General features: G+C 46.0%; 1 long non-coding RNA gene across 1 annotated transcript; it reads right to left on the bottom strand.

Moving 5' to 3' along the window:
- Positions 1-4,301: 4,301 nt before the first annotated feature.
- LOC121586136 lies at positions 4,302-4,728 on the bottom strand. The gene is made up of 2 exons (XR_006003911.1): positions 4,501-4,728; positions 4,302-4,398 (listed from the first exon to the last, which is right to left on the bottom strand). It is a non-coding gene; the product is annotated as an uncharacterized LOC121586136 (long non-coding RNA).
- Between the last annotated feature and the right edge of the window lie 418 nt (positions 4,729-5,146).

Raw genomic sequence — 5,146 nt, 5'->3', positions numbered from 1 at the left:
TGTCTGATGGATAGAGAGGAGGAGGAGAGAAGGAGAGAAAAATATATCTCAATTGCTCCCATGGAAGTGTGCGTGCGTGTGTGTGTGTGTGTGGCCCCCGGCGTTCTACCAGATTCTTTCCCAAATTTCCAACTTTGCTACATTTTTGTCCATTTTTACCAGAGCTGAAATAATCTAATAGTCTGCTGCTACATCCATCTGCCCCCAGTGTAAAACAAGGAAATCAGAATGTATAATGATGCACTAGATGAGCTGCTGGGGCGTGGGGAAGTTTGACAGAGAGTTATACACAGTACATTTACATTTTAGTCATTTAGCAGACACTCTTATCCAGAGCGACTTACAGTTACAGATGTAGGATCTTAATTTGATCACCCTGTTGCAGGGGAACTTCCCTGCAAAGCAGGAAATGTAAAACATGTAGTGTATTTGAGGTTTTAATGCTTCTGAAGTTTACAATTTACACTGACATTTCAGACTTGTTTTTACCTTAAGAAAAATGTATCAACCCCTACACAAATGTCCATTAATTATGATCCACATAATAATTAACAGTTCCTGTTGCTGCAGGATTATTTTCCTGCTGCAGGGGTGAAAAGGGGATACCTAGTCAGTTGTACAACTGAAATGTGTCTTCCGCATTTAACCCAACCCCTCTGAATGTCATGATCGTTGAGAGACGGGTCGGACCAAGGTGCAGCATGAAAAGCGTACATGTTTATTAACTAAATAAACATTCACCAAAACAAGAAACAACGTAACGTGAAGTCCAAAGGGCTATACACATACCAGCAAGATCCCACAATACACAGTAGTCAATGGGCTACTTAAATATGATCCCCAATCAGAGACAACGAGCGACAGCTGTCTCTGATTGGGAATCACACCCGGCCAAACCTAGAAACACAACCTAGCACTGCAACATAGAAATAGACTAACTAGATCATAAACATAGAATCTCACGCCCTGACCAAACCAACTAAAGACAACAGGCCTCTCAAGGCCAGGGCGTGACACTGAATCAGAGAGGTGCGGGGGGCTGCCTTAATCAACATCCATGGCGCCCAGGGAACAGTGGGTTAACTGCCTTGCTCAGGAGCAGAACAACTGATTTTGACTTTGTCAGCTCGGGGGATTCAATCCAGCAACCTTTTGGTTACAGGCCCAACGTTCCTACCCGCCAGGCCACCTGTACGTAGCAAACTGTGTCAAGTTAAGATCCTACATCTGTAGAGGATTTATCTTAAGGTAGCTATGTAAGACAACCACATCTCAAATCAAATCAAATCAAATCAAATTTTATTGGTCACATGCGCCGAATACAACAGGTGCAGACATTACAGTGAAATGCTTACTTACAGCCCTTAACCAACAGTGCATTTAAAACAACAACAAAAAAAAGTGTTGAGAAAAAAAGAGCAGAAGTAAAATAAAATAACAGTAGGGAGGCTATATATACAGGGGGGTACCGGTGCAGAGTCAATGTGCGGGGGCACCGGCTAGTTGAGATAGTTGAAGTAATATGTACATGTGGGTAGAGTTAAAGTGACTATGCATAAATAATTAATTAACAGAGTAGCAGCAGCGTAAAAAGGATGGGGTGGGGGGGCAGTGCAAATAGTCCGGGTAGCCATGATTAGCTGTTCAGGAGTCTTATGGCTTGGGGGTAGAAGCTGTTGAGAAGTCTTTTGGACCTAGACTTGGCACTCTGGTACCGCTTGCCGTGCGGTAGCAGGGAGAACAGTCTATGACTAGGGTGGCTGGAGTCTTTGACAATTTTGAGGGCCTTCCTCTGACACAGCCTGGTATAGAGGTCCTGGATGGCAGGAAGCTTGGCCCCAGTGATGTACTGGGCCGTACACACTACCCTCTGTAGTGCCTTGCGGTCGGAGGCCAAGCAGTTGCCATACCAGGCGGTGATGCAACCAGTCAGGATGCTCTCGATGGTGCAGCTGTAGAATATTTGGAGGATCTGAGGACCCATGACAAATCTTTTCAGTCTCCTGAGGGGGAATAGGCTTTGTCGTGCCCTCTTCACGACTGTCTTGGTGTGTTTGGACCATGATAGTTCGTTGGTGATGTGGACACCAAGGAACTTGAAGCTCTCAACCTGTTCCACTACAGCCCAGTCGATGAGAATGGGGGCGTGCTCAGTCCTCTTTTTTTTCCTGTAGTCCACAATCATCTCCTTTGTCTTGGTCACGTTGAGGGAGAGGTTGTTGTCCTGGCACCACACGGCCAGGTCTCTGACCTCCTCCCTATAGGCTGTCTCATCGTTGTCGGTGATCAGGCCTACCACTGTTGTGTCGTCGGCAAACTTAATGATGGTGTTGGAGTCGTGCCTGGCCATGCAGTCATGGGTGAACAGAGAGTACAGGAGGGGACTGAGCACGCACCCCTGAGGGGCCCCCGTGTTGAGGATCAGTGTGGCAGATGTGTTGTTACCTACCCTTACCACCTGGGGGCGGCCCGTCCAGGAAGTCCAGGATCCAGTTGCAGAGGGAGGTGTTTAGTCCCAGGATCCTTAGCTTAGTGATGAGCTTAGAGGGCACTATGGTGTTGAATGCTGAGCTGTAGTCAATGAATAGCATTCTCACGTAGGTGTTCCTCTTGTCCAGGTGGGAAAGGGCAGTGTGGAGTGCAATAGAGATTGCATCATCTGTGGATCTGTTGGGGCGGTATGCAAATTGGAGTGGGTCTAGGGTTTCTGGGATAATGCTGTTGATGTGAGCCATGACCAGCCTTTCAAAGCACTTCATGGCTACAGACGTCAGTGCTATGGGTCGGTAGTCATTTAGGCAGGTTATCTTAGAGTCCTTGGGCACGGGGACTATGGTGGTCTGCTTGAAACATGTTGGTATTACAGACTCAGTCAGGGACATGTTGAAAATGTCAGTGAAGACACTTGCCAGTTGGTCAGCACATGCTCGGAGTACACGTCCTGGTAATCCGTCTGGCCCTGCGGCCTTGTGAATGTTGACCTGCTTAAAAGTCTTACTCACATCGGCTACGGAGAGCGTGATCACATAGTCATCCGGAACAGCTGGTGCTCTCATGCATGCTTCAGTGTTGCTTGCCTCGAAGCGAGCATAGAAGTGGTTTAGCTCGTCTGGTAGGCTTGTGTCACTGGGCAGCTCGCGGCTGTGCTTCCCCTTTGTAGTCTGTAATAGTTTTCAAGCCCTGCCACATCCGACGAGCGTCAGAGCCAGTGTAGTACGATTCAATCTTAGCCCTGTATTGACTCTTTGCCTGTTTGATGGTTCGTCGGAGGGCATAGCGGGATTTCTTATAAGCGTCCGGGTTAGAGTCCCGTTCCTTGAAAGCGGCAGCTCTACCCTTTAGCTCAGTGCGGATGTTTCCTGTAATCCATGGCTTCTGGTTGGGGGTATGTACGTACGGTCACTGTGGGGACGACATCATCGATGCACTTATTGATGAAGCCAGTGACTGATGTGGTGTACTCCTCAATGCTGTCTGAAGAATCCCGGAACATGTTCCAGTCTGTGCTAGCAAAACAGTCCTGTAGCTTAGCATCTGCGTCATCTGACCACTTTTTTATTAACCGAGTCACTGGCGCTTCCTGCTTTAGTTTTTGCTTATAAGCAGGAATCAGGAGGATAGAGTTATGGTCAGATTTGCCAAATGGAGGGCGAGGGAGAGCTTTGTACGCGTCTCTGTGTGTGGAGTAAAGGTGGTCTAGAGTTTTTTTTCCTCTGGTTGCACATTTAACATGCTGGTAGAAATGAGGTAGAACGGATTTAAGTTTCCCTGCATTAAAGTCCCCGGCCACTAGGAGCGCTGCATCTGGATGAGCGTTTTCCTGTTGATTTATGGCCTTGTACAACTCATTCAGTGCTATCTTAATGCCAGCATTGGTTTGTGGTGGTAAATAGACAGCTATGAAAAATATAGATGAAAACTCTCTTGGTAAATAGTGTGGTCTACAGCTTATCATAAGATACTCTACCTCAGGCGAGCAAAACCTCGAGATTTCCTTAGTATTTGATTTTGTGCACCAGCTGTTGTTTACAAATATACACAGACCGCCACCCCTTGTCTTACTGGAGTCAGCCGTTCTATCCTGCCGATGTAGCGTATAGCCCGCTAGCTGTATGTTATCATTGTCGTCGTTCAGCCACGACTCGGTGATACCTAGTCATACCTAGTAATGGGTGGTTGTGTGCATCAAATAAAATGTCCATTCCATTCTTGGAAGGCAAAGTATTATTTCGGATCAAACTTTGAACAATCATGACTGTGTTACAGTATGCATAAAACAAAATCCACTGTAATAATCTAACTCTCTCTCCAAAAACATTTATTTAATGTCGTCTCCCAACACCATGGGCATGATCTCAGCATTTAGGATCTCCTTCAGCTTCTGATCGTAGCCTTTCCCTGAGAAATACAAAGTTCCAAGTTCTTATCATCTTCTTATTTTATAACCCATCTAGGGAGCCAAATTACTGTGCCTAAGTAAAACAGGATCAGTTTTCTCACCAACTCGCCCTGCCTCAATCACTTTCTGGTTGTTATTGAATATACTCCCTAGTTTTCTAAAGCACAAGTCTACATTTCGAATGTTGTATTCGGTGAGGATGTGTCCCCAACACAGACGTATACTGTCTTCAACCTCCACAAAGCACTGATAGCAGCTAGAAGAGGGGTTGAACAACGTGCTGGCATACAGAACCCACAACCCCCACTTCCACATCTTCAGGATGATGTGCTGTCATGTGGAAAAAGTTAGTTGAGGTTCCAAAACTTACTCAGAATGTTATGGTGTTGAATATCAATGTATGATGTCATAAAGGATATCACTGAGATACAGATATTCGCATAGAATTCTAATTCAGATTCCATGGCTATTCCATTTGCATGACACACTGAATGAAATGCTGTGTCTTTGGTCCCATGGTGCTTTGTGCAGAGCAGATGTTCATCTACACTTGAGGTGTAAGTGTATTTAAACCACTCCACTTATATCTGACAATGACAGTGTACTACATGTTAAATGCGCTCCCACTTCATGGCTAGGTATAGGAGGAGCACCAAAGTTTTCCCTTTGCCTGTGATGGTTTCCCCACCTTTCTTCTCCATTCCATTGTCTCTGGTCCCCTCTCTCTGCTACCACAATGCACCAGTT

Source organism: Coregonus clupeaformis, unplaced genomic scaffold (assembly GCF_020615455.1).
Source record: "Coregonus clupeaformis isolate EN_2021a unplaced genomic scaffold, ASM2061545v1 scaf0096, whole genome shotgun sequence".
In the NCBI taxonomy this organism is placed as follows: Eukaryota; Metazoa; Chordata; class Actinopteri; order Salmoniformes; family Salmonidae; genus Coregonus; species Coregonus clupeaformis.
The sequence above is the reverse complement of the archived record's forward strand: the minus strand, read 5'-3'. Positions and strand labels throughout refer to the sequence as shown.